This window comes from Sander vitreus, chromosome 15, assembly GCF_031162955.1.
Source record: "Sander vitreus isolate 19-12246 chromosome 15, sanVit1, whole genome shotgun sequence".
In the NCBI taxonomy this organism is placed as follows: Eukaryota; Metazoa; Chordata; class Actinopteri; order Perciformes; family Percidae; genus Sander; species Sander vitreus.
This window is the reverse complement of record NC_135869.1, coordinates 10040719-10053972: the sequence shown is the minus strand read 5'-3', so window position 1 is coordinate 10053972 and position 13254 is coordinate 10040719.

Below are 13254 nucleotides of genomic sequence, written 5' to 3'. Positions count from 1 at the left end.
CAGCACAGGTATTTTTAAAGTCTGTTTTGAGGGTGGCTGCAATCAGCCTCTGAGAAGTGCCGCGAAGACCCACGGTCATACTTGAATGTAGCCTACCTTAACTGCTCGGTTATAACTCAATATATTCAGCTTTTTTGTGAAGGTGACTTTCTTTTTTAGCAAAAAGTAGTGTCTGTTTTATATCTGAAACACATTGTAGTGAAGAAGCTGTTTAACATTAATTGCCAAAGCAATCCAGCTGTAATTTCTATTAAATTCTCTTGGAATTTACGGGATTGCTATGGTCATTAACATTACACTTTCATGCACGCTAGATTTCACTAGCAAGCCAGCTAATGTTTGCATCACTTTGTGGTCATTTTGTGTGAATTTGTGGTCATTTTTCCGACTTGGTGGTTTGTTTTATGGTTGTTTCTGTAGTAATTGTCCATCAGTTTACGGCTATTTTGCATCTCTGTGTGTTTGTTTTGTGTCATTTCTTGGTTGTTTGCATGATTTTGTAGTCACTGTGCCTGGTCGTTTTGCGTCTCTTTGCAGTTGTTTGATTAACTTTCCAACAAGAAATGTTATCACTGTCACTTTATACTGAGGTTCAGTTTCGGGGGACCCTGGACCTGCATCCAGTTCAGTGATCCATCCATGATACAGGCCTACTACCTATCACCTTCTGATTCTGGGACGGGGACACCAGAGGCCTGTACTACGAATCAAGATCAACATGCCCTGGATTTATTTCAGTTACCTGACTAACTAACCTAACCTAACAACCGCGGTCCCACATAAGCTGTGTCATGACGGTGGTTAACAACTAGTTCAATCAATCCGGGGTTTCCCAATCCAGCGGCGCGCATGTTCACATAAAAGAGGCGGTGTTTGCACAGCATGACCAATCACAAACATCTACCAGAGCCGCATATTCTACATTAGAAGAGCAAACTATAATTCTACATACATATGAAGAACACAGACATGGTTTTACAGGCAAAACGCAGTACAGTCGCTGCTTCCTAACACAGGAGGAAAGCTGGCAAAAAGCTGACGCTGTAGATGCGTAAATCACAACGCTTATTAATATCACTTCCCCATCAGTCAGGCACAAGATCTGGCCATAATTACACTTTTGCATTCCATAAAATGTCATTGCTTTCGCCTATTATTTCAGTTGCAACCCTGGCAGTGGTAAGCGATTGTGAGAGAAAATAAAAAATATAAAAACATAATTCAAACCGATGTGCGCATTGGCAACACACGGCTCAAGAAGCCGACAAATAGCCTATACGTAATTCCCTCCGCTGAAAATCTATATCTTTCATAAAAATACCCATCAGGGAATGTTAACAGGGTTGTCGGTCTCTAAATGTTTAAACTTTTCTGAGTGCACCGCTCTCTCCGCGCACCGAGCTCCACCAGATCTTCTAAGAAAGGTGACGCCGTTATCAGTCGAGAAGAGATGGCCCGATACCATTTTTTTGCTTCCCGATACCGATTCTGATACCTGAACTTGCGTATTGGCCGATACCGAGTACCGATCCAATACCAGTGTGTCATATATTTTATGTTTTAACCGCTGTATACTACTATCCCTGTATGGATGTGGTATGATTTCTGTCTTTGTTGTCAGTCTGACTCAGGATAAACTCTTTGTGAAACATGAACAAACACAAACATTCAACGCCACAGAACTTTCTTTTATTATCCAGTTTGACAGTCAGTTACAACATAACCTGCTCCAGAGCAGGTTATGTTGGTGTTCAGCGTAAGTTACCATGGCGATTTAACCCGGTAACAAGTGATCCACCGTCGTGATAAACAAAACCTTGGGTTGAACCTGAAGTTACCTCGTTAACGCCAAATCTTGCTTTGTAGTACAGACCTCAGGGGGAGTCACCTCTGGCCCTGATGGTTCGCTCTTTCTTCATGAGCTCTGCTCAGAAGAGCCAGGGACAGATGAAGTGTGTGTGTGTGTGTGTGTGTGTGTGTGTGTGTGTGTGTGTGTGTGTGTGTGTGTGTGAGATCCTGCAGTGGATCCACCAGTCCTGAGGTAGCAGCTGTTGCTAGTGGGACAGCGGCCAGGTAACCAGGATGCATGCTGGGACAGCAGAGAGAAGGGCCAATTATTTGATTTATGTGAGTGTGTGCAGTTGCTTGTACGTATAAGTAGGTGTGTGCATCTGCGTGTCGGTGTGTGTCCTGGCATCGTGGTCCGCCGGCTGGCACAGAGTCAGCAGCAGGCTGTCCTGCAGAGTGAGGGAAGTGCCTGGGTGGGGCTGCAGCGCGGCGTCTGACAGGAGGACAGACTGTGGGAGGGGACGACCACAAACGTAGCACCATTATTACACACGATGAAGGGCACAGGCTCGGCTACTACTGGTCCAATGGTGACTATCTGACTGCTTGACCAAATTAAAATTGTCTCAGTGGCCATCTTACTAAGAGGGGCTCCTGCATGAACACACGATTTTAAATAAGTTATTGCGTATTTGTATTCATGTCTGTGCCTTTCTCACTGATTTAAAGTCAGTGTAGTCTATATCCACGACGTTCTACTTCCGGGATTGCTCCGGTGCTGCCGGAAATTCCGCCAAAGGGGATGTCATGCACTTCCATGCACCAATCAGGGTTTAGCAACGTTCAAATGTCAATCTGATAACAGTTGTTTGAAGCAGATTAGCTGAGTTGTATAATAATACAGTATAATAAATAAGACTTTAACTTGCAATTTGAGTCATTCATATTCAAGGTTATAGAGAAATACTTAACATTTCAGGGGTTCTGAGTCATTTATCAAGCAATATTACTAAACATTTGCTTGTTCCAACTCCTAAAATATGAGGATTTTCTGCTTTTGTATCGTAAATTGAATATCATTTTGGTTTGGGACTGTTGGTCGGACAAAATGAGCTATTTTTAGTTGTCACCGCAGGCTTTGGGAAGTTGTGATTGGCTTTTGTCAATGTTTTCAGAACATTTCCAGACTAAATAATAAATCAGCTAACCAAAAACATTATCTGCATTATCACTAACCACAAATAATCATTATTTGTAGCCCCAGTGGAAGTCTTTTATTTTTGCACGGTGGAATTCAATGCACCACAGGTTGCTGCAGGGTGGAGGAGCTGGAGATGATGCTCCGTCTATATATTTATCTGTTACGTGGATGAATGGCAAGAACGTGTATTGTTGAACACAATTCTTTTGGCTACACTCCAAACCAGAACATATTTACATTTCACGCTTTTTATACCAGAACTGAGCATTAGTCACAGCGAAGTCACAAATCAGGATGTAAACCGGTGGAAATCATTAACACACATCAAAAGATTCCCATCCATATCGTATGTAACTGACTGACTAAAGCTTTATTTTATCACAAAGGAGGCAGTAGCCCTCTGTGTCTGTGTAAAGGACAGTGAATCTGAGCGTTCCTCCTGGGCCTGCCAGACTGCAGCTCCTGCACCCCTGCACTGTGGCATCAGTATTCCAGGCCCGTTCATGGACACAGCGTTCCCTGAGCTGACGGAGGCAGCCCTGCACTCCGTCTCCCATCACACCACCAGAGGGCAGAGCGTGGCGCTCCATTTGCTTCACGCATCCCAGAGCACTTTGTGTGCTGCAGCCTACTTTGGTTCCTCCTCTTTATCTCTCTCTCTTTTTAAAAAAAAACTGCCCTCTATTCACAGCTGCATCTAAAAGCTTCAGATGATTTGTAAAATAGCAGTGACATAACTCAGACTCTTTAGTGCATATCTTTTTTTATTCAGGAAATGGTAAAGCTTCATACTGCTTGTATCAGCAGAGGTGGTGATGTGAATGTGTCATGTCAGACTATGTTTGCTCCAATGATTTTCTCTTCTTTTCTTTTTCAGTTGGTTGACTGTGCTTATAGCTCTCTGTTGCCATTCAACTCTGCATGACCCAAAAATAACCCGGGGTGAGCGCAGTCAGCAACTGTTTTCTGGTCAGCACAAACAGGCCGCACACACACACACGTTTTGCACATGCAGATTCACAGTTTGCACGCACAGGAAAAAGAAACATTCCACTGGTAAAAATCCACACACACATTTTGCATTTTGTTGCCAGAGTGGTAATTCACAGAGTGAATGTCGAACGCTGCAGCCCCCTCCTCAGTGACTTAAAGTTGGCGGTAGCTTCGGAGGCTTCAGGTGACGCGCCCACACAGCTCCCATGGGTGCCTGCTCACTCTGTCCCAGAACGTTGTCCAGTAAAGTCAGAGAAAGGTTATTTGACGGTTTGATGCGAGGTTATGTAACTTCACAGTCTGCCAGAAACTCAACGCCATGCTGAGAGAGAGAGAGAGAGAGAGAGAGAGAGAGAGAGAGAGAGAGAGAGAGAGAGAGAGAGAGAGAGAGAGAGGAGAGAGAGAGAGAGAGAGAGAGAGAGAGAGAGAGAGAGAGAGAGAGAGAGAGAGAGAGATCCTAATATTCAGAGCCAGAAGGAGACAGTGGCTGCAGTTGAAAAGTCAAAAAAAAAAAAAATTCTAACCACTTTTCCTTAACCCTGGTGGTAAACTTCATGAGGTCAAGGAAAGGCGTGAAGGAGAATTCAAAAGGAATTGGGATAAGACAACCGCGGTGCGAAGGGACTCCGACTGTCCTTACACTCGGCTGTAATCGCGCAACGGCGGATGTTATTGACGTGGGTCTGCCAGCGCATCTGGATACTTCGCCCTGTGCGTTCTAAACGCCATGTTTCATGCAGGCTTTTATAAACGTGGACAACCTGGTGGAAAATATTACTTCATCACCATTTTTTTCCCCCTTCTTATTCTGCAATAAATATATTGTTTCATGTGAAGCACTCATAGGTTATTTCTTGTATGAAAGGTGTTCAGCAAATACAGTTTATTTTCATTGGGTGCTCAGCTCACCCTCCTGTCCACTCATTCTGATCCACATGAATCCCATTTAGGATTAATGTATGAAAATAATTGTTACATGTATGCAAGATAAGCAGAGCGCGTTAGACCTACGAATCTACTGTAGGCTACAGGTTCTATGTTATAAGGGTTAGATGGTTGCGGGTGGGTGACAGAAATACATTATTAATGAGGACAATATTCTCTAAACTGTAAACAGAGCAGAGCTGTCTGCTGCTGTGCGCATTTACACACAAGGACAGCAGTCGGCAGCGTCAGTCCATCGAATATTTCATAAGCTAAAAGTCGAGTAATGTTTTCTCTGTCAACTTTATAGCTACAGTTTTTAGTTTTGCTGTTTAAATGTCCCACGATATCAGCTACAGTGGATTACTGCGCGCATGGAAACATTTACAGATACTAAAAACAGCTTTACTCATCAATATAGTAAATCTTTGAAGAAAACACTGATACATCACGACAATGCATCATGTAAAAGCAATAGCCTACAGAGACTGTAGAAAGGGTGCAAATAACTTATTTGGGAGGGTGTGGGTGGGGTATTTCACGTAATTGAATTGAATGCCGTCGGAGCCGATCCGCGCATTCTCACATAATATTCCTATTTTCACACATAGGACATCATAATAATGTAGTCATATCTGTAGTGAGTTTTTAACAAAACATATATATTGAAATAAGCCATGACGGGCAAACAGGTAACTTGTTTCAGACGCTGCTCTGGGCTCTAAATAAACCGGTAAACGTGTCCGGTGCGCTGTGTAACTTTGGATTCAGCGATCCATTCATTCACAGTTCTGTAAACACATGCTCACTGTCATGTTATGCGTTGGAGAGGAGAGTAAAAGTCTCGCATTAACCGGTTTATTAAACCACTCAAACAGTGCCATGAAGTACATTATCATTATCAGGCCTATTAGATGTGTTGCAATGTCTCACTGAAAATAAAATGCACGCGCGGTGCGTACAGGATTACGGTGCTACTGCGCACCTTATGTTGATTATGAACAGCGAAATGGTGATGCGTCGCTTTAAATGTTGCTACCGCAAGGACTTGTGGGAAGGCATTATCTCCTTTACTTTCTTAAAGGATGGTCCAGTGTATCCTATGCTAAAGGAGGTAACAAAGGACGCAATGAAGCACCTTTCCTTATCACTTAGACAATTCGAACGGCTCTTATCACGGCAGCCACTTGACTACTTCTGGGTCATTTCACTCCATTAGGAACCTTCCTAATCAAATATGACTATTCGACCGCAGCCAGTGTTTCTCAGGCCTCACCTCCTCACCCCGATACCTCCCCTCCAGTGACCCCACCCAAACACCCAGCACCAGGCTGTTCCCCTCACTTTTCTTATCACACGACACTGCAGAGACACTTTAATCACCACAACAGGGATGAGAGAAAGAGGGAAGGAGTGAATAAAGGGAGGTGGGAGTAGAACAGTGGTCCTGGTGATGAAGGCAAATTCCTCCCATCGTCTTGCACACCGAACTGCAGATCTCAGAGCTCCCCCACTCACTTGAAGATTAAATTTAAGAACTTCGCAATTGTTTGCCAAGATTTAAGGACTTAAAAAGGGCATGTTTTTGACTAAATCAAGAGTCAGAAGTCAGAGACGCCTCTTTTTATTGTGATCTCAAAAAGTAAAAAAAATCCTGGTGAAATCATTCATTTGCTGTCTTAAAGCAAAATTGTCCTCATTTTGTGAAGCGTTGAACCATGTGTGGACAGAAGGCACAGAGAGCTGTGCTGTAGCCCAATCAGAACCAAGAATTTTAAAAGGGTAATTCAAGTTTATTACAACTCTGGGCTTTTTTTTGTAACTTTAGCCATCATTACCTTTGCCAAGGTGGTTCAGTTTGTTTGTTTGTTTGTCTGTCTGTCAGCAAGAATAAAGAATAACTACTGGCCTGACTGCCATGAAACTTGGTGGAAGGGAGTAGCATGGGCCAAGGAAGATCCCATTTCATTTTGGAGCAGATCCGAATCACACGGAGGATACACAAATTATTTTTCACTTTCGTTAACACCACGAGATAGAGCATGGCCTTGGTGGAGGTCTGCGCTCTGTGAGTGCCCTTCTAGTTTCTATTGGTTTTGATGATTTTGAGGTCACCAAAGTCGCTGACATCTGGGAAAACAGTGACAGCGCCACTATAAAGACTGACCTAGCATCAAACATGAGCAGTCAGAAGATCAGACAGGTTGTAAACAAGTCAACAGTTTAGTCAGATTATTTAAACCCCTTCATTTCAAATCCAAGCCAAACGTCAGTAGTAGGCCTAATACTTCTTTACTGCAGTCTCGGTTAGAGACGAGTTAGTGAACAGAGTGGAGCATATAGCAGCTAAAGAGACCGATATTTCCCGCAGGAGATGGTAGAGACCAAAAACAAAGCTAAAAGAGAGAGAGAGACTTACATTCATCAGGTGGACACAAACAATGTTTCTCATCTTTCCTTCACGCTCCTTATCTCCTGAATTTGGTAAATTGGCAACTGTTTGCTGACAAGTTCACCACATCAACCTTAAAGGTGATTTGTTTCTACTGCCCCCAAGTGGCCAAATAAATCACTTATTGTGGGTTTAAAATGTGCTTCTTGCTCATCACATCTGTGTCCCCAGATGTCAGCAGTAATTACGTAAGTAGGTGAGTACATTTATTATCACAAAAGATAGAAATGCTAGCAAAAACCGAGTTATCCTTTAAGGGACTATTTAACCATTTCAAAAAAGAAACCAAACTTTCAAGACACTATTTTATATTTTCAAATACCAAGGACTTTTAAGGCCCACAAGTGAAGGAAGGACACTTCCACATCCACACACAAAAACACAATAGAAGGCCAGAAGGGAGTTTTTTCCCCCTGCCCTCTCTCTCTTTCCTCTTGTCCTATTTCCAATAAATGACACTTTGTGCCCTCCAGCATACACAGCATGGAAATCTGGCCTCTGTGCATTACAGGGCCCCGCTCCGGCTGGGGGTGGAGCTGTCATCAGTTTGGAGAGCTCCAGCCCTATAATATCATTAGTATTAGCGATGGAGCTCTCGCCCTGACCCTCCCTGACATCACTGAGAAGTGTCCAACTCTGTCAGCCTGCCAAAGAAAAAAAAGAAAAAGGCTTTGACTCTTCAAGGGCATGTCTCCCTTCCTCTGGACTCCAACTCCGCTCTGCGAGGAGCCAGAGGATGAGGAGAAGGGAATATTTCTTCATCCCACACCTGCACAGTGAATCAACCTGTCAGGAGCTGCAGGAGCATAATACAGATTAATGTCGCTTGCAGTCTTGTGACTGTTCCAGTTTTTTTTTTTCACAAGATATGTTTGTGTTGTTTTTCACCATTTCACCAGCTGCGCCTTGAACTCGTGTCCCAGTAAAAAGAATAGTTTAACAATCAATCCTCAACATGTATTATTTCCCTATTTTCCCTTATTTCCCTACTGCAAACCGCACATAATAAAGGTCAGTCTGGAACCCCTATATTGATTTAAAAGGTTAACAACTCCCCAAATTGGAAATAAGGGCTGAACTTGTCCTCCATCTCCCAATCTGTGATAGCACAGGTGATGTATTGTTTCTCAGACGTTTACCTGCTCTCTCAAAGATCCAACCCATAGTGAAATATGTGACATGTTAAAAAAAAAAAGATGAGAAAGAGACATAAGGGGAGGATATAAGAGAGAGAGAGAGAGAGACTTATTCATTCCTAAAACATAAAAAAAAAAAGAGATTCAGACACCTGCACTGGGGCCAGGTGCTGCTTTATAAGAAAGCCAGTATCTCTAAGCCTCCTCCCCAACACACACACACACACACACACACACACACACACACACACACACGCACACTTTCTCTGTAATGTAATCTAGGCTTGTAAAATGACTTATGCTTATGAATTCTGAATAAAGATGGCTATACATAAAAAAAGACCTATTCATTTAGACTGCTACGTTGACATATTTTTCCCGTCAAATTTATGTAGAGCGTCTTGTGTCAGTGAACTCAAGATAAATGGCAAATCAGGATCGCAGCACTTTTTCTAATGGAAACTTTTTCTTATTTGATGAATCTGCTGGCCTCTAAACTCCGGGGAGCACATACTGTGCATGCTATCAAACATAATCCATGCTGTGAATCCCTTTATTTGACTTATTTAGTCTTTTTCTAGACGTCTCTCTGCACTCAACACATAACATAAAAAGCACCACATTCCTGAAGAATGAACCACTTTTGTCTCACAAATAGATTTGCTTTGTATCTGCATATTTGAGCACTTCCTCACACATACACACTCACAGCAGTATGTTAGGCCCTGAAAGCAATGCTTTTAGGGCAGCGGTGTAGAAAGGTGTTGGATGTTCCCTTTACAGTAGAGTAAACTTGGTGGTGTTTTTGCAAACCTGTGTTTCTTTCTCAGGAATGTCTAGAGAGATGCCATGACTGTACATGCTGTCTTTTCTGAGGCTTCTTTCCTCGAAAGAGAGAGAAAATATATGCTCACTGGTGTGTAAAAGATCTGCACAGCTGTATCTGTGCAGCAGGAGTCAACACTATTATGTTTCTACTTGATAGATTGTTAGTTTGAGCTGCTTTATACTAAAAAAACAAGCGTATGAAGTATCTGTACATACATTAAACTCTTGTCTTTAAATTGTATAATTGGCACTAAGTTGAGGTAAAGATGTTTTCTAACTCTATTAATCCACTTAAATACACCCATGTCAACATTAGGGCAGGCATCTGAGGGCCAGTGGTGATATTTTTGGATTGCGACTCCCTGTGGTCGATTACAGCATGTTATCACCATTTTGCAACAGCAGGCAGAGGCTGTGGTTTTAGCAGAGCACACAGAGTTTTATGTCTGACAATGCAGCTCTTTTTTATGGCTGTATGAAGGCTGATGCCAATATATTTCAGAGTGAAGTTGCCAAAAGCCAATATTTTATGTCAATATTCAGTGTCTGGAAAAAAACAGCCATTTTTAAGCCTAAAACTGTTTTCTAAAAAGCATTTCCTTATCCCATGTCTCTGCCAAATCAGTTCTCACTAACATACAGTAGAAGTACAAGAGCGCACACACACACACACACACACACACACACACACACACACACACACACAGACACAGACACATTTAGTACTGTCATTAATGTGAGAACCCTTACTGACATATTGCTTCCCCTTCTCCTAACTTTAAAGGAGCGTATGCAACCTTGCCTTTTCTTTTTTTTTTTTTATTTGTTTATTGGACAATAGTGATATTACAGTAGAGGAAGTGTGCATAGATAATACATGAATTCAGGGTCTCTCCTCTCATTGCCCTTTTTTCTGTCCCTTCTATAACTCACAAAGATTTCAGAACTATTTGACAAGAACAAGGGATATAAGGGTTATAGCATATTTACCACATAAGGGTTTGTCAAATATCATATGAAAAATAAAAAGGAAAAGGAAAAAAATGGCTAAAGACCTGGCAGTATTTTCATCGATAATCTTATAAATAAACAAGACAAGGACACATATATATATATATATATATATATATATATATATATATATATATATATATATCTCCTGCACTATTCATCCACACAATCTACATATACACAAATACATATATATATATATATATATATATATATATATATATATATATATATATATACCTACCCATACACTCATATTTATATTTATTTATTTTCAGTATATTCTCCATATATATACACACACACATACATACACATAGAGGTTGGGTACACCTCTGTTTTTATAAAAAAAAGGCATTAGTATGATGACCCTCCCAGTGGTTGTGTCTGTTGTATATATGAGGTCCATTCAGACCATATTTTATTAACAAATTTGTTCATTTGTAGCCAATGTGATTTTTTTCCATCAAATATATGTTATGGATTATCTCTGTCCATTCCTCTGTTGTGGGAGGGCCAGGTTGTAACCAGTGTCTGGTAATAGTTTTCCTACCAGCTGATAACATGATACCAAACAAATACTTGTTAAAGTGAATATTCATATTTAGATGAAAATCAGTATTTCCTAATATAAAGATACTAAACTGGAAAGGTATATTCATTTGCAATATATTCTCCATTGTTCTGTGTATCTCAGACCAGAATTGTACTATTGCTGGACACTCCCAGAACACATGCCAGTGATCGGCTTCCTGATTCCCACAGAGTCTCCAACATTTAGAATTGTCTTTCGAAATATGTCTTTTCTGCTTTGGGGTGATAAAAAATTGAATTAAACATTTCCATCCAAACTCTCACCACGTATTGGAATTAGTACGTTTCCATTGAAATTCACAGCAGCTAGACCACTCTTCCCTTGAGATGCTCAAGTTACCTTCATTCTCCCATCTATCTTTTATGTAATCTGTGGAGTGTGTGTTTTTAGTCATAAAGCCTCTGTATAGTATAGACATAATACCCTTTTTCAGTACCGAGTATGCTCCAAGTAAGACTTCTTTAAACACGGGATCATCATTGTCTATATGATTTTTGATAGCTTGATCAAAATAGTGCAGGTATCTATCTGAGTTTCAACAAGCTACCCTATCTTCTATCTATAGAAGTCCTGCTTTTCTAAGCCATGCTCTTCTTGAAGGGTTTGGAAGGCCTTCAGTTTTCCTATATCTGTTATGGAGTGGAATGTTGTAATACCTTTGGCTATGAAGGTTTTAAATCTACCATCCATTTGGTTAGGTTTAAAATCTGGATCGTAGGCACACCATTTAAGTACTTTCAGTTTATCGTGTAAGTTATATTCCTCTTTCATTGTGTTCCATGTTTTCAGTTGGAATTTTAACCATGGGTTTTGGATACCAGCAACCTTGCCTTTTCATACTTGGCATATCTCAGATTGTGTTTAAGTTAAAACCCTTACATTTGGTATAACATCAATTAAATACTGTATTTTGTAGTAGTATGGAAACGTCCATATGTATATGCTTTGGGGGGACTGCCTGGGGCCCAAAACCACCCATTTTGCACTTCCATTCTTAAGGGCCAGTAATTTAGCATAAAATATAACATCTGCTTGTGCCTTTCAATTATTTTTTTATCTGTTTAACACCAAAATCCATGGCTCTAGAAGTTAACATGTATGAAGATATTGAACATTCCCAGTGGCAAAAAGATTCAAAAAATTCATCCAAGTATTTGTTTGGTGTCAAATAGTATACATAAAATTTTAACAAAATCTAAAATGTAAACAAAAACCTCTATCTGATTTGACACAGAATGACTCCCCTGCTTACTTTAACACGTGTACACCTGGCCAGTCGCTGTATGAAGTGAGGGTCAGTGTTGAATTGTTGATTGTGGACAGTTACAGAAATCATCAGACACAGCTTCCTTTCTGATGTCTGAAAGGAAACCCTCTGAAAGGGGAGCGGGTTTCAGACACAGTTCTACCGTCTGACAAACCAAACCCCAACCAGATTGATCTCATGAAGTGGCGTATGTATGACATGCCAATTCATATGCCATTTTTGGCATGTTATCAAGACGCTTCTTGGTTTTTTAGCGTGTTTATCAACGACCAAAGACTCAATGCCAAGATTCTATTTTTGGACTTGGAACACCATGCAACCTAAGATTCTTGCAGACATTTTAGCCAGTGAATTCTGTCTTGATACAGGTATTATTAATTGGATCATGGACTTTCTTAGCAGTAGAGTCCAGCGGGTCAGAATGGGCTCATCTCTGTCTGATTCGATGACAACATCCACAGGCTCCCCACAAGGATGTGTTCTATCTCCTTTACTATTTATTCTATACACAAATTCATGCACTAGCACTTTACAAAACAGGCACTTTATTTAATATGCTGATGACACAGCTCTAGTGAGTCTGCTACAGGATGGGGAGGTAGATCATGGGCCAGTTTTAGACTCCTTTTTAGAATGGTGCAATAAGTCACACTTAATTTTAAATACCAATAAGACCAAAGAAATGTCCATAGATTTTAGAAAGTCACAGCAATCCACCGACACGTTTATCAATGGTGGGGCCATTCAGGTTGTTACAAACTACAAATACCTTGGCATTGTACTGGACAACAAGCTTAAATGGGACTCTTGGACTGATCTTTTGCAAACTAAGACACAGCAAAGAATATACTTTTTAAAGAAACTGCTTGTTTTTAATGTCAATAACAAAATGCTCCAAATGTTTTATACTGCTTTTATTGAAAGTGTTTTAACTTGCTGTATTATCTGCTGGTTCGGAAATGCCACTGAGTCTCAGAAAAACTGTTTTAACTGCCAGCAAGTTACTTGGGATAACACTACCGAGCATTGAACACATTTACAAAGACAGACTGGTGAGAA